The sequence below is a fragment of the Muscardinus avellanarius genome, assembly GCF_963383645.1.
Source record: "Muscardinus avellanarius genome assembly, chromosome: 1".
Lineage (NCBI taxonomy): Eukaryota > Metazoa > Chordata > Mammalia > Rodentia > Gliridae > Muscardinus > Muscardinus avellanarius.
In genome coordinates this window covers 96,615,450-96,637,687 of record NC_137786.1, presented here as the reverse complement: position 1 = coordinate 96,637,687, position 22,238 = coordinate 96,615,450, and positions in this window count along the sequence as shown.

The following is a 22,238-nucleotide window of genomic DNA, read 5'->3' as shown; positions in this document are numbered from 1 at the left end:
ATAATATCTGATTGTGAACATTTTGGCTTATCTTAAAAAATTCTAAAATCTATTATCACATACAACTGAAAATAGGTCAACTTTGTCCTCAAAAAGAGGATATTAAGTACCTTTATTTCACTGGGTAGTGTTTATTCTTAATTTATCTGAGTTCCATTCCTGGTTTAATGCCCTGTAACCTGAATATGGATAAGTTGGAGTGAACAAATGTGGAAGACTGAATAATGTCCTCCCAGAAGAGGTCCATATCCTAATCCCCAGAACCTGAGAATTCTAGGTTATATAACAAAAAAACATTTTTTTTTTTTAAGATGTGATTAAGTAAGGGTATTGAAATAGAAATGTAACACAGGATTATCTTGGCGATCCAATACATTCACAAGAGTCTTTTGGTTTGGTTTATGTTTTTTTTATGGTGCTGGGGATTGAACCCAGAGACATTCTACCTCCAAGCTATACCCCAAACTTATTAATTAAGTTTTTATTTATTTGGAAACAGGGTGTTGCTAAGTTGATATGAGCCTCACTGAGTTGCTGATGCTGGTTTCCAATCTGCAATCCTCATGCTTAACCTCAAAAGTACTAGTATTATAGATATATGCCACAACACCCAGCTCACAAGAACCTTATAAAAACATCAGAGGAGTCAGAGGCAGAGCAAAAAGCAGTAGGATGATGTCAGGGGCCAGGTCAGTGGCCAACTGTGACTGTAGGCACAGAATGAAAAATAGGTGGAGCCACCATCTGTCTGGAGGAGAACAAACAGCAAATAGCATCTTTCTTTAGCAGACCTGTCCCTTATATATGTTCTGGGTAAAATGGTACACACCCAGGTCAGAGTGACCTGAGCATATGTGTTACACTTTGCTTAGTCATTGCATGTGTATGTTGCACTTAGTCATCACACATAACTTTATGCAATGTGCATGCACAAGACGTGCACGCACCTGAGGCTATGTGGAGACACACTCCTCTATGGCTGTGCCTGGCTATGTCATCACCGCCATCCTGTACTCCTCTGGGTCCTCAGAGATGACAGAAGCAGGAACCAGAGTGATTATCTTTGAAGAGAGGAAAGGAGCACAAGCAAGGGATACAGGGAGCCATAACAGGAATTCTCTCTCCAGAAGAAACCAGCCTTGCTGACACCTTGACTTTAGCCCAGTGAGACTGTCAGACTTCTGACCTTGCAAACTATGAGAATAAAATTTTGTTGTATAAGCTGTGGTAATTTGGTGCAGCAACAATAGGACATTGATATAATTAGTATTACTAACATTAGTATAATTAGTATTACTAACATTATATATTGTATAGTAAGGAAATGGGAAAGAAGATAACATATATTTTGTTATTTTGATATGTATATATAAAAATATAATATATATCAAAATAACCAAAAAAATCTCATGACCTCATGATGTTGAAGTTCTTGTTTTTGTAAATGGTTTTGTGTTCATACTAAATAGCTAAAATTACCTTCCTCTACCTACTGCATGTTTCTTTGCCTCAGCGGGCACTGTGGCTGTTTGTTCTTTGCCTGGTGAGGGAACTGAACATTCATTTCTGAAAGGTCTAGGTCATTAGTAGTTCTGCGTGTGTTTGCTTGTCTAGTTTTCCACTGGCTTAAGTCACAGGGCATGGAAATATCAAGACATGCCCTCAGGGAGCCTGCTACATTACAGATATATTTCTCTGTGCTCTGCTGTAGAGTAGCAACACATTTCTTCTCTACAGTCAGGATTAATCAGCCTAAGCAGTACTATAACTGCATCTGTGTCTGAGTCATTGACATGAAGATCTGAAAGTGTCCAGGTGGGATTTTCAATTTCCAGTTTAATAGAGCCATCGTTGTATCCCCTGGTAGAAGCATTTCTCCCTTGGTAACTAAAACTTCCAGACCAGGAAATCCAAAAGATGAGAGGACAAAAATAAAAAATCCCACTGATGGTATATTAGAGATAATAGGGAGAGAAGTACTCTTGTTTCTAGTCCTTGATTCCCAGATCCATGCATGTGGCTATGGAAGGGACAGCACATCAATCTTACTGATTTACAAAACACAGAACAACCTGGAAGACATTGCTCCAGATGCTCAAGGTACTGCCAACCAGTCAGTGTTAAGACAGAGTCTTCAAAAGGTGATGCCACAGTTCCATCAGGCCAGCTGCTGAAGGGTGGTTGGGAACATAGCCGGACCAGAGACTTTCATCAGCATGAGCTAATCAGAACATTTAAATGCTGTAAAATAAATTCCCTTATGAGGAGCAATGTTTGTTAGAATGCCACATGTGTGGAACACATCTTATGATGAGGTTAGTATGTGACACTCCTATATAATCTCTCCACAAGTGTGGGTCTGACATGTGACTTCTAACCAACAGAACAGGGCAAAGGTAATGTGACATCACCTTCATGGTCACATTTCACTATATGATGTTCCATCATTTTTTTTTCATAGTACTGGGAATGGACTCCTTCTACCTCCAGGCTACATTCCCAGACCTATTTTATATTTTATTTGGAAACAGGGTCTCTTAAGCTAGCAAGGCTGCCTTCAAACCTGCGTGATCCTCCTGTCTCTGCCTCTCAAGCGTGGGGATAACAAGCATGTGCCACCACGCCTGGCATGAGGTTCCATCTTAAAAGACCAAAGGGAGGGATTCTCCTACTGGTATGAAGAAATGGCCATGTATTTTAAACCACCAACTGAAGAAACTACCTGTCAAGCAACTGCAGGTGGCCTCTAGGAGCTAGAGATAATTCCAAGGTGATTACCAGTAATAAGCTATATGAGCCCAGACGCAGATTCTTCTTTTGTCCTACCTTCCCGATGAGAGAGGGGCCTGACAACTCTCTGAACTTGTTGAGAGAAGATAAATAATTCTTATACTGCTGGCCCATAGGAATTTTGGGTTAATAATAAGTGGGTGTAATTTGGTTGATACCACTCTACTAACTTGTTATGAAACATTGAAAATTTATGCAGCAGGACACAGAATTGATGTGTTTGGGCTATCAATTGAGACTTTGGCAAGGAAAGTAAATTAGTGTCCCAAGTAAGTCCCTAGTCCAATGATCCTGTGTCATCTACTGGTTGGTTTCATCTGGAGTTCAATGTTGATCTGCTATTGACAAGTGAGATACCAAACCAGCCTTGGTGAGTCAAAATCTACAATGCTGAGCTGAGGGATAACCTTTAACTCATACCATGGTACTTCATAAGTTCACTGGGCAAGGACATGGTGATTGAGGACAGAGGCCTGACTGATACTGATAGGACAGATCATCTAGCTTAACACAAACATAGTCGTTTCATTAACTCACGTTCTTCCTTTTTGTCAGGCATTCAGGAAGAATTTGGCTGAGTGGGTCTTATTTGGGCTCTTCCATGTGGTTGCAGTCCTATGTCAATTGGGGCTCTACTCATCTAAGGCGTGCCTGGGGCTGCACAATCAACTTTAAAGGTAGCTTTCTCACATGACCATTGAGTTGTAGACATAACCCTGGCCCTTCACACCCATGTTATTGGGTCATTTGCTTAAATTCTGTGAGCTTTAGTCACCTTAGCTATAAAATATAGACGATGCCGTTTACTTTGTAAGTTAACTTGAGAATTAGTCATCACATCTCAAAGGACCTAGCAAAGATTATGCTCAGTGAAAGGAAACTGTTCTATATTATCAGAGTCTTTGGAGCTGAAGCTAGGAATGTGACTAAGAGTTTGCTCTGGAGCAAGAAAACTACTTAGAAAACCAAACTGAAACAAATTTGATTGAGCCTCAAACATAAGAACCCTGATGCTCTCAGAAAACATTCCCTTTCTTCTCCTTAACTCCCCACAATCCTTCCAGTCCAGTGACTTTTATTTTGCTATACAGCACAGTAGGACCACAGGAAGAACTTGGTGTCAGGTCTGTGCATTCTTCCTGATGGGCCAGTCCTTTCTTCTGTGAAAATGAACCACAAAGTTCAACATAGCTTTTCACTATACCCTACGTACTCGAAGTTAGGTCCTTAGCAAATCACGTCCAATACTCATGCTGCTTACTATTCCAGTAGAACTGATCTATCCATAGTCCCTCTGGCTTCCTTCCTGTGTCCCTCTATTCACACTGTTCTTTTCATCTTAAAGCCGACCTCCACCACTTATTGTCAGAAAACTTTCCTATGTTTCAGGGTCCACATCAGATTTCACTTGTCTTTAGTTTTGCCTGATAGATTTCTCTTTCCTTGGAGGGTTCACAACATATCATTCTTGAATCATCTAAATCATCTCTTCCAGTAGTCTAGAAACTACCGGGGAGTGGTGACTGTCTCTAATATTCCCCACAGTGCCTAGCAAGGATTGCTCCTCCAGATATGTGTTCAAACATTATTGTAGCATTTTACTTTAAGAATTAATTCACATTTTTGGAGCAAACTGATATGCATCTCTAGTATGAAAATCACAGTACAAAATATTTACATTCCTGTGAAAGTAAGCATTAAATGGGAAAGAGCTCTCCTCTCCCCTCCCTCCCACCCCCTCTCCCTCAGTCTCCCTCTTCCTCTCTCTCCTCTTTTTATTTTCTTTGAAATATTTCATTTCCTTCTTGTGGTAGAATCAAGAATACATGTTTAGTTTTCTGACACTAATGCCTAAGGCAGTTTAATAGAAACACAATAGTCTTGGAAGGAATTTTAAAGGGTAAAGTAAGCCATTCTCTTATTTTTAAATAAGACGTATTTAACTCTCTAGAAATATAAACACAAAAATTCTCTTAAGAATCTGCTTTAGAAAAGAGCTGAGTTAGGAAAGGGAGGGGAAAAAAGCAAAAACTGAGTTAGAACAGAAGGTCAAGTGAGGAATCTTGGCCCTCAGTTAACTCCTTCTTGCCTTTGCTGTGACTCCATTTCTAATATGGTTTTTGTCATACTTCAGGAGAATATAAACTATTTTTTCTGATAATTCTGGTTGTTATTTTCCCTCCAAATTTATAAAGAATGTAATTCTCCTTGCATTATTTAAAAGCATCCCCTGGGCCACTATATTTGTCTCCTAATCAGAATCAACAATTGTGTACAGCAATTTTTTCATCTGGTATAAAGTTACACCACAGAATAGCCACTGAGAGAAAACAAAATATTAGAATGTGAGGACCCCAGAGCTTTAAGAGGACTTCAATTTATTCCTCTGACTTCAGATATGAACACACAATCCATCACAGGGAAGACTTCTAGGTTTCTAGATTCTCCTTTGTTAACTGGTTTCTAACTTTGTTGGGCCACATACTATAAAATACTGTGCTCTTTTTCTATTGGTAGTGTAGTTTATTACCAATTTAGTTAAGTTGGAATTTTTGGTTCTTAAAAACCTCATATTAAATTACCTAATTATCCATTCACATTTAATTTCTAATTTAGTTCCTTGATATTTGCTCATAAATCATGTTTTTCCACTCTTTTAATTATTTGGTATCTGTCTCTGTATCTGCCTTTGATATCTGCCTTTGTATCTACCTCTATATTGTCCTCAACCCTCTTGGGTACACTATGTAACTGTGGGTGAATTTGCCACTGTACTCTTCTCATTTTCAGTATTTCCAGTTTCACACTTCTATTACATTATCCAACCTATTAATGTTGGCACAACAGACTTGACAAACTCTGATCAAGTTTCATACTGCAGTCAAGTTACTACCATAAGTAAATTAATTTTTCCTCCTCTATATTCCTAATCCTCTTGCTATTAAAATATATATATTCATTTTTAGATGCATATCTACTCATTAATACTAAAATATAGTCAAGAGTAGGAGCTAGGAAAATACCTTTCTGAAGTAAATGTTCAATAAACTCTAAAAGAAGCAAAGGAAGAGAAGAAAAGGGAAAATTGGTTTAGAAATGGAGGAGGTCACAAAAATTTTCAAGTTCAATCACATTTTCTTATTACCATGTTTTATAAGTGAATAGAGTAAGACAAACAAATCAAATGAGCCAAAGTCATATACTTAATGAAAGGCTGGCTGTTTGGGACATTTATGAATTTAGGGACAAGCACTGATTCCCCCATTAACTTGCTAAGAATTCACAGACTTTAGACCCTTGGTCACCCAGGACTTTTGTTTGAACTCTTAGAGCAGGAGAAGCTTTCTATCTACCAGCCCTGAGCCTGGTCAACTCCACACAGAGCTGCCGGCAGCCACTGTGCCAGCATTTGGAGTCTGAGAATGAAGCCAACACAAAGACAAGAGGGAATAACAAATAGATGTATTAATGTTTCTTAAATCCTAAACCAAGACAATCCTATAAAATAAATATGTTTTTCCCCTAAGCTTGAGTAGAGTTTTTTTTTTCTTTTTTAAATTTTTTTTATTTTTTATTTTTATTTTATTGGTGCACTGTATTCATACATCATAGTGGGATACAAACTTTTGTAGACATACATGCACACATCACCCAGTCAGCCCCCACCCGATCCCCACCCCATTCTCTCCCCATCCCTCCTTCCCATGCTTGGCTTAGTGGTTGACATCTAGTATTATAGCAATTTATCCAAGATTAAAAATGATAATCTCACATAACAGTTTCATTTGTCTGATAACAAGCTTTTGATGACTTAAAGATAACATATCAATGTTTCTTTTTGCTTTCTTTCTTACCAGAGAATATTTTTTTTCTATTTTTTTAGGTGAAACTATCATATATTTATATATTTATTTTTCAGAAAAAATCTATCCTAATATGGAATATGGATTCTAGATACCCAAAACGATCTTGAAAAAGAAAAAAGCTAGAAGATATATATTTTCTGATTTCAAACCATATAAAGCTACAATAATTGAAACAGTGTAGTACTGTTCTAAAGGCAGATATATAAACCATTGGAGTTAAATAAAAGCCTCGAGCTAAATTCTTCCCTATATTGTCAAGTTATTTTTGACAAGGTTTCCACGAACATTTGGTGGTGGAAATAATAATCTTTTAACTAAACATAGTTGAAAAATAATAATTACATGGAAAAGAATAAAATTGGACCCTTACCTAATCCCACATACAAATATTAACTCAAAATAGATAAAAGACCTAAATATAAATCTTAAGACTATAACTTTTAGAAGAAAATCTGGGTCATAAAACCTCACAACATTGAAATTGGCAGTGATTTCTTGGATATGATTTCAATGGCACAGGCAACAGAAGAGTATACAAACTCCCTAAAAAAATAAAAAAAATTGTATATCCAAAGACAATGTAAACAGAGTTAAAAGTTACTAATAGAATGGGATAAAATGTTTCCAAATGCTATATCTGAAGGTATATTAATATTCCAAGTAGAAATCCTAAAAATTAACAACAATAAAGGCAAACAATACAATTTAGAGATAGGTAAAAGGCTAACATAAATAATGAATCTCCACAGATAACCAATCTTAGTTGTCTGTTGGATGGAAAATCTTATTTCTCTGGTTCTGGTGTGTGTTACCTATTTCTTCTTTGTAGTTAATCTCTTTGAGTATTTTCTCTAGTGCTGGTTTTGAAGACATAAATTCCTTCAGTTTCTGTTTGTCATGGAAGCTTCTTATTTCTCCATCTAATTTGATAGAAAGTTTTGCTGGGTAGGAAATTTTTGGCTGGAAGTTGTTTTCTTTCAGAGTTTGGAATATGTTACTCCAAGCCCTTCTGGCTCTCATGACTTGGTTTGGGAAGTCTGGAGTGATTCTAATTGGTTTGCCTCTGAATGTCACTTGGCCCTTTGTTTTTGTTGCCTTTAAGATTCTCTGCTTGGCTTCCACATTGGTCATTTTGACAATTATGTGGCGTGGGGATCCTCTTCTCCGATCCTGTCTAAAGGGAGTTCTATAAGTTTCCTGGACCTTTGTATCAACCTCTTGCTCTATGTTTGGAAAATTTTCTGCTATTACTTCCTTGAAGAGATTGGTGATCCCTTTGGTTTCACTTTCTTTTCCCTTCTCTATTCCAATTATTTTTAGGTTAGCTCTCTTAAAATGGGCCCATATTTCTTCAATATCAGATTCCTGCTGTCGGATATTTTTTCCTAGATTAGAAACTATGCGTTCATTTTTGGAATGACCATCTTCTAAGAGCGAGATTCTGTTCTCCATGTGGTCCAATCAGTTGTTTGTGCTTTGAATTGAGGCCTTTACTTCATTAATTGCATCCTTTATCTCTTTTTGGCTCTCTCTGAGATCTTCTCGAAGCACCTCTATTATTTCTACAGTTATTTTCCTGATTCGATCTTCTAGAAATCTCTGATTTTCTGTTTTATCGAGTTCTGATGTTGTGGGGTTGTGGGCATTCATTGCTCCAGTGTTATTCCTCTTTCCCATGATTTTGGAAGTTTGTGCCTTCTCTGGGTTCTTCCCTTGGGTCACTATGACTTCACTTAAGGTGCTCTGGATCTCGAGTCTGTAGTATCTCAGACCCCACTACTCCTTTACTGGGTTGTATCACAGAGTCTCCGACCCAGGGAGTCGATAGAGGCTGCTTTAGACTCTGGGGGGTGCCAGGTTGCACATTCTCCTATGGTATGATATCTCTGCCACCGCCACTCCCTCATTGGGTCAAGTCTCAGGAAGTACAGTACTGGGATTTCTCCTCTGTGGCCCGCAATTTGACTCACTGTTCTTGAGTACGCAGATGTAGCTGTACTGGACTTGGTGAATTCTCTGCTGCTGCCGCCGGTGGCAATATGGCGCCACTGCCACGCCCTCAGCCGTGAGGCTGGCGTATTTTTTCTTCTCTGGTTTTGAGTTCCACTTTGAGTCCCTGCAGCGTGTGCTGAGCTCAGCCACTGGGAGCTTTAAATGCTCTCTGCGCCGAAAGATCCCGCCTGGCTGTTCCACAGCGGCTCACCTTGGCTTGCTGTAGCCGTCCAGTGAGTTCGCTGCTGCCGCCGGCAGTATGGCACTGCTGCTGCGTCCTCTGGCGCGTGTATATCCTCTGTCTTGAGTAGAGTTTTTTAAGACCCAACTAAACACCGTGCAACACTCGAACTAAAGTGTATCTTCTAATTTTCAACCTGTAGTCTTTTTTAAATATATTTTTATAGATATAATTATGCACCATAAAGAGGTGCATAATGATAGAAACATATATGCACATGTGTTTGGTGTGTTTCTTTCAAGACCCCACCCCTGAGGCTTCCCCTCCCCATACATATTACTGAGATTGGAATTGATAACATGCTATGTGAACATAGCATTATTTAAACAGTTTCCTTCACCAAGACTCCTTTTTCTTCTCCCTCCCTTCATCCCTAAATCCCTTACCACTATTACACTGGTATCTCTCCTCATTTATCTAGAGTCCATTTTGCTTCTCAGTTTCTCCCTAGCTTTCACATATGAGAGAAAAAGCATATGACCCTTCACTATCTGGCTAATCTCATTTAGCACTAAATTCTTTAGGATTCATATATGTAATCATCACAAATATAAATATGTTTTTATATACATATATATTCATAATTCACAATAACCAAATCATGGAATCAGCCTAGGTATTTGTCAACAGATGAATGGATTGTGAAACTGTCATAAATAGACACAATGAAATTTTACTCATCCACAAAAAAGACTCCATAGTCTTTTGACCTTGGTACTTCCTGTCCCCCTCTTCCCTTTTCCTTTATCAAAATAATAATAAGTATTCTCTAGTTATTCTCTGAAGCCTTTAATGACAGCCTTGGCATCTTTGTGTGGCCCTGCATCTGAGGGGGTAGAACGATTATCACATCATTCCTATATGACTAGATTCCTATTTATTCAGCCTCAAAACATCTTTGCTATTTTAAAAGAAGTAAGAGCACAAAGCTCTAACATTCCAGAGCTTTCAGGCTCATTCCAAATGTGTTTCAGTTTCTATTTATTCAGAGTCTTGAAAATCAGAGCCCTGGGGAGCCCCCAGGTCTGATGCATACATATGTATGACCTTATCAATGCAGAGGCAGAAATTCTATGCCTTCAAAAAGCTCTAAGTCAGAGGTGGTTCCCAGACTATTGTTGGAATTGATTTCTTTACGCTGTTAAGGTGACTTATGTGACCTTACCTTGTAGCAGAAAGGGTCATATTTGCTCAAGGACTGATCTATTGGCTGTGTCGAAACACAACTCAAATTTTCTTCCTTGCTGGCTAGGTTGGTAACAGCTAAATGAAACCACGAAAAATCCCACATCCAAAAATCAGCAATGCACTGTGACCTTCAGTTAATACTTCAAAAGTAAAATGCAATTAAGTCTGCTAAAAAATTTTGCTCAACCTGAAGAAGCTTGCAATCACAGAAAAGGAACCATGTGAGAGTCGATTTATAGTATGGCAATTTAAGATTTCATAATATAATTTTATAAAATATAATAAGAAACTAAGATTTAGTGATAATTTGGATTGGCATGTCCCCTAAAGGCTCATGGGTTGGAGACTTGGTCCCCAGCTGGGGTGCTGTTGGGAGGTGGTAGAAGCTTTGGGAGGTGAGGCCTGGTTGAAGAGCTCAGTCACTGGGGTGTGCCTTTGAAGTGATGTTTTGTCTCCTTAACCCTCATCTTGTGCTTCCTCTCACTCCTTTTCCCCTCCAGACCAGCAGTTGCTCAGCAATGCCCATCTCCCTCTAATAAGCTATAGGCCCAGAAGTGAGCTGAGCAGCCAGCTGACTCAAACCCCTGAAACTAAGAGTGAAAACAAATTTTTCCCCTGTTAAAGTGGTTTTTCTCAGATATTTTGTCACAAGGATGCCAAACCAACTAATACAATTTTATACTTTAAGGTATATGCATAAGAATATTCCTTCACTGTGGTGGCAAATTAATCAAAAGGGCCTAAGTTTAATCAGCATAGAACTGGTTAAATAAATTATGATATATTCCTTAGTAGACTTCTACATAACTACTAAAAATGAACAAGACTGCTCTCTATATCTTTACATGCTATTATTTCTAAGACATCTTTTTTATTTTTAAGACACTTTTGCTGGTGCGTTGTAATGACACATTGTAGTGAAGTTCAGAGTGATAGGGACATACATGCACACAGCACTTGGTGAGCTTCTCCTTTCCCTTCCCCAAAATGATACTGAGATTGGCATTGATAGTTCTGTCTATGTATATAGCTTCAATTGAAGTATTTTCTTCCGCAAGTAAGGGATATTTTTAAGTGGAAAAGAAAACAAGGGCCAGGAAAATATGTGTAGAATACAACTATTTATGTTGAATGAAGAAATAGAGAGCCATGTAAACATATACATGCTCGCTTTTACACATCCCTGTGAACGTGAGCACTTTGATGTGCAGAGAATATCTCTGGAAGGATCCACAAGCAACTGACCTCAGAGGCTGCCCCCAGGGAAGGGGAATGGGAGCCCATGTTATAGATTTGAAACTAAGAATAGCTTTTCAATGTATTCATTTTGTGCCACTTACCATGTCTCCACATTGCCTATTAAAAATAAAAATGAAAAACAATATTCTAATGTATGACTTTGATTTAGAGTTTTAAAATGAAAACATTAAGATTTCATATTCCTTTTGTTCCTTTCAGGCAAAAGCAGGCCCCTTTCATCTTTGTTATTTGCTCTTAAATGAATAGGCTCTCGTATTTTTAGACTTTCCCCCTGGAGCCCAAAGCTCACAGTATTAAAGTAACCAGGGAAATACAGGGCCCAAGTTCTGTGTCCTAAACGTTTTTCAGTGATGGGGACACTAACTCATTTCCTAACTCTGCTGTTTATACCAGTAGGAGCATGCACTGATGTCCCTTTTTCTTCTTTCCTGCTAGATTAAAGTAAGGGGTTAATCTTTTTTCCTTTCTCTTTCAGAGAAGTTTCTGTTGTTCTTTTCCTCAAAGTGAACATGCATATAAAAACAACTCCAGTGCCTTTCTGCTGAAAGAAGCCAGAAGCTATTAACGGTGGCACTTGAGGCCACCGTGCAAGTCCATTACCCCAGAAATAGATTAAAGTGAGTTTGCAGATGTGTGTTCCCCAGCATTATCATTCGTACCTGAAAGAACGAGGCTCCCGTTTAGCAGGAGACAGATGTTCTATCTCATTTCACTGACAAACTAAAGTGAAATAAATAAAGACGAATAAAAAGGCCACCTCCCGAGAATTTGCTTTGCTTCTTTTATTCTGAGTCACATATTCTGGACAGGGTATTTTTCCCCTCCCTGTCCCTATCCCCTGCCACCTGCACTGAGGTTCTTAATGACACTGCCTGGAACTGTGGCTCTTGCAGTATCTGCTGGAATTGACTCTCAGACATGGTGGAACTAGAGCAGAACTGTGAAGGGAAGCAGGAAGCCTACGTTGTGTTACTTGTGAGGCAATTTGCATAAATTCCAGGTGTCCACCCCATAGCTGCTCCTCAGGTGCAGACCTGAACCAGTGTGCGTTCCAAACAGCCTTAACAGACAACTGGGATATAGAAACATACTTGTGTTGTCGCTCTATATTCCCTCTTCCCTTTTCCTATCATTCTCAGTTCTACAGCAGGGTTTAGAAGGGCAAAAGATAAAGTTCAATTGTTCCCTAGTTAAGGCTTAATAGAGGGGTTCAGAAAGGGCTAAAGATAGTTCAAATGGAGCCTTGCCTCTTTCTCAAAGATATAAAATTCTCAGGAAGTTCATGTCCACAGTAGCATCAGAGCTTCCTTTCACTTAATACATGGGGAAGAACATCATGAATCAAGACTAGCAGGAGAATCTGCCAAGTTTAACAAGAAGGCTACAGCAGCACAGTCCCCTGCAGACTCTGTCCTGTCTTATTAGACACCTCAGGTGTATACAATGACACCTGTCATCACAATGAATGTTAGGAGTTGAGATCATGGGGGTGGTGAGAGGCCCCTGATTTTAGACCAGTGGTTCTCAAACCTGCTTTCCATGCCTTTCCTATGCCTGAGGTTTGTCTTAGAATTCTGAGTAGGTGGTGTCAAAGTGTGGTCCAAGAATGTATATCTTTGAAGGATTTTGCTCTGTATCCAGGCTGAACACTACAGCTGCAGCTGTTGGAGATACAGGTGAATGGAGACTACTTCCACCCATCTCCTAGTTAAAAAGACTGGTCAGACAGACCTGGATAATTTATTGGCCTCTGCACTGTACAGCACCTTACAGCATGAAATGCACTCTCTCATAACAGTTGCACAGAGCAGGCAAGACAGGATATTTGTCTCCATTTTACAGGCGAGGAAACTGAAGATCCAAGAGATGCACATTAAGTCAGAGATAGAGCTGGAACTTTAAACAAAACCACCAAGGTCATTATAGTCTTCACTATAGCACTGCAGCTTCCTCCAGGCAAAAAATACAAGACTTTCCTTGGGGCTGGCAGACATTTTGCTTCCTAGAACCAGAGACAAGGCATGGGACTTAGGCTAGCACTGTGAATATTACCCTTAGTTTCAAAGATAAAGAACCAGAAGCACAGCAACTTACCCAAGATCACATAGATATTTAATGGGAAGAAAATGGGATTATGATTAACATAGACCAAAGCAGAGAACAATTTAGAGAAACCGTATATCTCTGTTTGGGACTTCAAGAGAAAGCAAAATAATTACTGTAAGAGCTGCTGTGTATTTGGAAGACTGCCCACTGCCTTGAGAAATGGACCATGACAAGGGGTAGCCATACAAATCACCAAGGTCACCTTGCATGGTCTTTATGAGTGTGTCAACTAGTCTGTGCCTGTTTTTATGTGTGTATGAGTATGCTGATTGGTTGCTGAAGTCGTGTTCAAGCAAGCAGGAACCTTTGTACATTTGGCAAAAGTAGAAGAAAAAATCCCTTGTTGAAAAGCATTAGCATAATTATATATCTGGAGCCCATTTCTTACCTGGAGGTAAATGCAGGCTCCATATCTCTGTCTGTTGTGACAATCATTCACAATATAGAAATGTGCAGGTGAGAACTCCCTCCTCACTTATTCTTTCTAATTTCTCTAACACTCTAGCATGACTAAAGATTCATACAACTCTTATAGAACAGAAACAAACTTGAAATCTATGTCAGAGCCAACTGAAAAGAATGATTTACAAACTGTGAACAGAACACTGGTCTAAACAAGATAATGCACATTAATGCCTAGCCAGTCAATTATCATTCAATTATTCTGAACAGTCTGACCTTGATGCTTAAGGATCTGAACAGAGAACAACCTGTAGCTTAAAAGGAAAATGCCACCTCTTCCACTCAAATTGGCAGGTCTCTAGATTCAAAAGCTCAAGAAGCACTCTTCTCCATAAAAACAAACAAGACAAAAGCCATCTCAACACAACTCTTCTATCTCAGAGCGGATGTCTCTTTGTGTTTGAGTCCACAAAAACTTTGATGACTCTCATCTTTGATCTAAATTTCTAAGGAATCAAAGCATTCTGCCACACTCCAGAGGCATCTTTCACTTCAAGATCTCAGAGGGTTTAAAATATCTTAAAACAAAGAATCATACACATTTCTTTGGATATTTCTTCAATTACTATCTCAAAGAAGAGGTTTCTCTATAATTGCCATGCTCATTAGCATGATATCTGTTTTCTGAATCCTGCTCCATTAGCATGATATCTGTTTTCTGAATCCTGCTCCTTGTGTTACCCGGGTAAACTATCAACTGTGGCCATTTCCAATGTTGCATCACTCCAGAGTGGTCATGTGGGCACTCTGAGCGGTGATGTGACCCCTGAAAGCCCAATGGGACAGACCTTTTCAAAGTTCAATGTGCTCACCAATCTTTGAGATTTTGTATAGGGAGATTCTGATCTGGGGAATTTGGAATGGAGGCTGAGATTATATAGTGCTTTACAAGTCCCCAGACAATATTGATACTGAAATTTCAAGGACTACTCCAGCTTACTTGTCTATGGAAAGAATAGTTCTTGCAAAAAGGAGTCCTCTGCCTCCTCCAATACCAATCTTTTCCTGCCCTACATCTCCATTTTGAGACAAGTGTACTGGATTTTGCTATTTCTTTGTTTGTTGATTATTTGTATCTCAGCATTCAGAGCTGTTCTCACCGGGATAATTCAATAAAAACAAACCAAATTTTTATGGTTTAATGGTCCCTGCTTCTGTTGGGCTGTCAACTGGTAAAGAAAACACTAAGGGGGATATGATAATATTCCTTCCCTCAGAGGTTCTAAGAAGAATTGCCCAGTCCCTGTGTGCCAGCAGAAGTAGATTTTCCATTATGCAAAGACAAGGTAGTCCACAACTAGAGAGAAATTCTATTGTTTGTGTATTAAAATAAAAGATTTTCATGGGGGTCTTCTCTCAGCAAGCATTGCTCAGGAAGCACTATTCCTGGACCCCAGTTTATCCTTTCCAACACACACACATACTCATACATACACATACACACACACACACACACACACACGTGTGTGTTCATGCATGCACCTATACATACACACACATGCCACTACATTCCCTTCGCAATTTCCCTGGAGTCATTAGAAAAGCTTTGTGATGGCAGGCATGGTGGCTCACGCTTGTAATCCCCGTGCTTGGGAGGCAGAGACAGGAGGATCGCGCAGGTTCGAAGCCAGCCGTGCTGGCTTAAGAGACCCTGTTTCCAAATAAAAATATGAAATAGGTCTGGGAGTGTAGCCTGAAGGGAGAAGGGCTTCCAGGAACCCCAGTACCACCAAAAAAAAAAAAAAGAAAAGAAAAGCTTTGTGATCCCATCTGTTCATGTCATCTATTCCCCATCCCTTCTCTCTATTCCAGGCCAATAACAACATAACAATAATAATAATAATAACAATATTATTAAAACATAAAATATAATCACTGTTTAAATACTTTATTCTCTTTACCAGCCTTTGATATACATACTATCATTTTTATTTTATGGAATAATGTGTAGAGAGGATGAGCAATTGGCCCAAGGTCACACCTCTAATAAGCAGGGACACAGATACGCGTAGTCTAGTACCAAGATCTGTGTTCTAACGACTCCATGCTGTTCTTCCATACCCTTTTAATCACTTTTCCCAAAAAAAGTAAAAGCCTTATTATCCTCTTTATCTTTTACAGTGGATGGCTCATTAAAACCAGAGCCAAAATAATTAGCAACCAAATAAATTAGTTTCCTTTCCAAGAGAGTGTTTTCAAACACTCCCCTGAGGTGAGGGAAAATATTTGCATTCTGTCCCTGTTGGTGTGGTGTGTGCAATGAAGTGCATTCCCTTGAATTGGTTGAATTCTGGAAAGGAAGCAAATTAAGAAGAAAAACAAAACTGTTGTTTCCATAGTAAAATACTTTGGCTCTTTTTATCTCCTTACACTAGATAAGTTCTATCCTCTCTTCTAGTAGTTCCGGTCTTACTGCCTTAGGAAGCTTCGTTCATTACACTCACTCCAGTTATTTCTCGGTTTCTAAATAATTGTGATCAGCAGTATTAGAATCTCTCTGAATTCCATTTTAGGATGTGTTTCATTATTTTTCTTTATTTCACATATATTGTTCTAGTCTTTTCCACTTGATTCCAAGCACTTTGATTTAAATACTTATTCTGAGACTACTGTATAATAATTTTGGTCTTTATACGTACTTAAGTAATAGAGATAGTCATGCTTTATTGGACAAACATTGCCACTGTTTTTCCCGAACTCAGATTAACATAGTCATTGTGATGATCTTAGGTGGTTAGTTCATCATTTAGCTGAGCCAGCAAAGGCCAGTCAGTTTTCCTCTATGCAGCCTAGATATCCATAGCATGACAAATTTACCCAAGACACCTCAAGGCCCAGCTAACCATCTCACACCAGTGCACAGTGGTCAGAGTCACTGGCTGAGCGGCATAGCAAATGTAGGATCTGTAGTCCTGAGAAAGCAATCTCAGAAGCCAGGATCTGATAAAGATTTAAAGAATTAATCTTTATAGATAAAAGACGGCATGTATATTTAAAGTTTTAGTTGTCCTACTATGGAAATTTACCCCAGTAAATTGCCTATAGGTTGGTGGAAGAATTTCCAAGAAAAGTTTTTCTAAATCTCATCTTTTCTAGATTAGTAATTCATTTCTGGGACTCTTGAGTTGAATGAAGCCTCCAGTGTTTAAAAGATAAAATTTATTTTGAGCATTTGCAAAATGGTCCAAGCTGAAAAGATACTAGAAAAATCATCATAGAACCCATTTGGGGACACATTATAAAGGAAGGTTTAAGATAATGTTTGTAATGTGTTTGGTGGAGCTAACCGAATTTTCTTAGAGTGATACCTCTTGATATAAGATATCTTTACTCTACAGAGGCTCTGACTGCCATCTTCTTTGGCATACATATCAACAAACTGGAGAAATATGGCCTGACCTATGCAACCATGGTTTATGAAAATAGACAATCTCAAGGTAACTTGCAATTCAAAGTTATCAGCCGGTCAGTATCACTGGAAAGACCATCTAAATAAAGGAAGTATATTGGCATATTATTGGATACTGTTATTTACCTAAATCTTGACATCAAAATCCTATTTGACTTTCCTACACACAGGGTCAGAGGAGCAAACATTGCCATTTCAAGAAAGTAACTTCTTGTCACTCACAAGAGCTTCTCTGGAAAGATTTAAAATGAAATAGACTTTTGTCAGTAGAGAAAAGTTAAGCTATATGACACTTAAAATAAAAATAAGTTCATATTTTGTATTATTTCTTGCAATTTTTTGCCATTTGATTTCCTAGCTTTTCAGAAATAAAATCCATTATCATACTCATATTAGTGACTAAACTCTTAATGCTTATAAACAGACTAGGCTGAGAAGTGGACTGTGAAGCAGACCAAAAATGCCTCCAGGACAGCAGAATCCCACTGCGACAGAAGCCTAAGAGTGAGGAGCACAAGTAGCCTCGTCACCCCAGATATGCTACTGGTCTGCAAGGAAGCCTGAGCCCAAACCAAGAGCCCCTGGACTCTGATCCTTGAGGATATTGTCAGGTTGACAAACTCTCCTTGCTGATGCCTGCCCTGCACTTCAACATCTCTTTCATCTCTTTAATACTCCTTCCCCTCATTTGTGACCTCATTCCCTCCAAATGATCCCAGGTTCTAAGCACTATGCTTCTGGTTCTAACTTGCTTCCCTCTCAACTTGATCCCTTAAATTAATACTTTTCTTTTTTTGTGGTACTGGGGGTGGAACCCAGGGGCTTTTCTACCTCCGGGCTATACTCCCAGACCTAGTTTATACTTTTATTTGGAAACAGGGTCTCACTGAGTTGCTGAGAGCCTCACTAAGCTGCTGAGGCTGGCTTTGAACCTGTGTGATCCTCCTGTCTCAGCCTCCCAGGCGCAGGGATTATAAGCATGCACCACCACACCTGGCCTAAATTAATACTTTATTTATTTTAATTTTTTTTTGGTGGTACTGGTGTTCCTGGAAACCCTTCTACCTCTGGGATACACTCCCAGACCTATTTTTTATATTTTTTTTTATTTGGAAACAGGGTCTCTTAAGCCAGAGAGGATGGCTTCAACCCAGCGCGATCCTCCTGTCTCTGCCTCCCAACATGGGGATTATAAGCGTGCACCACCACACCCGGCCTAAATTAATACTTTTAATACTGAGATTACTATGATATCAGAAATCCCTGTTTTCCATTACTGGTCATGGTAAGGATCGAAGAAGTTTGTTTGTGTAGAAGCAATTTGAAGATGTTAAAGTGCTGCATGGACATAATTCTTATTTTTGCTATATTTTTCTGGCATCCATGATAGTACTCAGCATACGGTACACACTTATTAAACTTGTGTTGAGTGAGTGAATAAATAAATAAATGGAAATGCATCCCATTTTTACACATCAAAGTTCAGTCTGGAGAAATAAAAAAGTGACTTTTAATTAAGTGCTTTTTTTGGAACAAGTATTATTTTAAGAGTTTTCAAATTAATTATCTGACTCAATTATTAAAAAACTTCCAAGGTAGATAATATCAGTATCCTCATTTTATATATAAAGATATTGAGGCAGAGTGAAGCCCAAACACATACAAGTAATAAGTAGCAGAGTGAGGATTAAAACCCAGTCAGTCTCATTCCACAACCAGCACTTTCAACCACTACGTTCTCCTGACCACATGTCAAAAGAATATATCATGATTCTTCCTGTCTATAAAAAAACCCTAGTCTTTATACTCTTCTATGTTATTCCCTCCAGCATATGATCCCAACCTCCAATTTCAAAATTTTTTCTTTCACTTTTATACACTCTGTAGTGATGAGCTTTCATGTTGGTTGTACATTGGAATTATCTGGGGGAAACTTAGCAAATCTTGATGCCCAAGTTGTCCCTCAGGAAAATTTTGTCCAAATTTCTATGAGTGGGACCTTGGAAGCAATATTATAAATATAAATAAATAAATAAATAAATAAACAAACAATATTCATGTGATTCCATTGTAACTGAGTTTGAGAACTTCTGCTATAACCTCTTGGCCAAATCAACTACATGTAATCTTCTCCCTCCAGACTCTGGTTCATGTTATTTTCCACTTTTTATCTCATTCCCATCCTACCCATTACTCTAGGACAAGCTCAAATGCCTCCTTGCCCATAAAATCTGTCGTATTTAAACAAATAGCTTTATAAGGAAGAATCAGTATAGTATTCGTATGTGATCTAGTTTAGTGCAAAATTTCCATAATATGATTTGAAGCATATACATCCTTTCTTCTTAATGCCTGAGTTAACATAGCTCAGGAAACTGTTATCAATTATAGATCATCTTTTTAATAAAATAGTATGATGATATATAAGTTGAACATGAACATACTTTATCAATTTTGTCATTAAAAATATTTCACATTTCTTAAATCTGAGATGATGACTAGGAAGAATTATTTTCCCTCAAAGACAAAACTAAATCTCATTTAAATAGGATTTATGATCCTTTTTCCCCATTAAAAAAGAGTAAATTTAAAAAAAAATTTATTTTGGTCGATTAAAAATGTCACTGCTATAGACTCCCAAATGAGTTTCTCTTTGGAAAAAAAATAAAAACAAATAAGTGATATACTTGAACAGATGCCAAATGTATTTTATAGCCCTTTCTCTCACCCAATATTAACAGAGTAAATTAGTCCTCAACGGTAAGGGAGAGAGAGAGAGAGAGAGAGAGAGAGAGAGAGAGAGAGAGAGAGAGAGAGAGAGCAGGCAACATTTACGATGCCCTCATGTGGTTTTTGGTACCTAAAGGAGCTTGCAAATAGAAAGCACCACACTTTAAAACATAAAGCTGAAGTACTTAAATACCATTTTTCTGTAATGTCCAGAGGATTGGAGAATTATCCAACTCCAAAAATATATTGTGTGCTCACTGAAGGAAACTTAAAATACAAATGAAAATTAATGGGGAAAACATTAGTGCCCTCCAGCAGCTATGGAGTTGCACATACATGCTGTGCTCAAGCCCTGCAGACCTAAGGCCAGCCATGCAGAAACTACATTTCAACACAAGTCAGTATCCAAGAGAAAGGGCAGAGGACCACTTCCCTGTGCGGGTGTCAAAATCCCCTTCCTCCTTCCCCAGAGCCCTCCATGGTGCAGCGGCTCCCTCCTTCCCTGCTCACTTGGAGAGCCTTCAGGACCTCTGTCAGATCTCCGGGAACTGGCCCTAGTTTTGTCCTTCTGATGTTTCCTTACACTCAGCTTTGTCAAGATGAGCAGCCCTGTTAGTTACCAGGCTGCCAGCCATATACCGTGAGTGTATAGCTTGAGAAAGTCTAGGGAAACGACAGAGGTAAATACAGAAGACAAGGGGAAAGTCAAATTACAGTTGCTGGTTTGGGAGTTCTCCAGTAGACAGCCGTTAGTTGGAACTATATGGTGAATATATTAACAAAATGGAAAGAAAAAGGATGAAAACACCCACTGTTTGGAAAATATCCACAATTATGAGGATGATGACAAAGAGGGAACAATATTATAACTCCATTTCTTTAATCAGGAGAAAGCTCATTTTAAAAACATTAACAGATGAGTAGTACACATCTATAATTGGAAGACCAAAACAGGAGTTTTGCAGATTTGAGACTATTCTCAGCAGTTTAGTGAGGACTGTTTCAAAAAATAAAATGAAAAATGGTGTGGGTGGCTTGAAAGTACAGTGGCCCTGGGTTCCATTCCCAGTAACACACACATACAGAGAGAGAGAGAGGAGAGAGAGAGAGAGAGAGAGAGAGAGAGAGAGAGAGAGAGAGAGAGAGAGAGAGAGAGGTAATAAACTCACATTTCTGAATACCATAAATTTGGAAGTAATTAGTGATGGGAAATAAAAATGAAAAAAAAAGGCAGGGTCATTTGTGTGAGATATCAAATGACCAGAAAAATTTTTAGAGCTGTCTTACTAAATCACTCCAAACTGGGATTTAAAATCTCAGTGATTTGTACAAATAACTGTATTTTTATCATCGATTTCAAAGTAAAGCATGTCCCCAAGTGTTCCAGCTTCTTACAGACTGTCATTGTCCATTCAGAATAATGGGACATTGCCAAGATGACATGAGATTATATTGTCTGGTTCTCATGCATTTCAGAAAAAACATGTTCCCTTCCCACCACACATACACACTTGACATATCTATGCTACTTTTAAGACTAACAAATCATTAAGTTTACACTTTTGATATATTTTTATTTACTAGTAATAGTAGTAGTAGTACTAGCGATTGAACCCAGGGACATTCTACCTTTGAGCTACACCCACAGCCCTTTTAATTTTTACTTTGAAACAAGGTCCCACTTAATTGCTGAGGTTGGCCTCGAACCTGCAATCCTCAGTCTCTCAGGTACTGGGATTATAGGCATGTACTATTGCACCCAGCTTATTTGAGTTTTAATTAATGCATAATAATTATACATATCAGGAGTACAGTGTGACATTCCAACACACAATGTGTAATGATTAGATGAAGATAATTAATCTACCTATTACCCTAGACATACATCACTTCATTTTAATGGGAACATTTAAAATCCTCTGTACTGTAAGTTTATGTTTTCATAAACCGGTTCTGAAATGAAATGGCCTGTGATGTGTTTTTTGAGCCTCCCGGTGGTGCTTGTGAAAAGTCTATTCATAAATCCTCCCTTCTGAGAGCTCTGTCTGCCATTCTAGGTGGTTCTTAAGGGTCTAGCCAGGTTCCCCATAGCCTGTGCCTCCAGAACCTCAGTGGAGACAACTAAAGCATTTCCTTAGAATTTGAGATGGTAGCTGTCAAGGGCCCTGTCATGGACCAGCTACAGGTGCAGGGG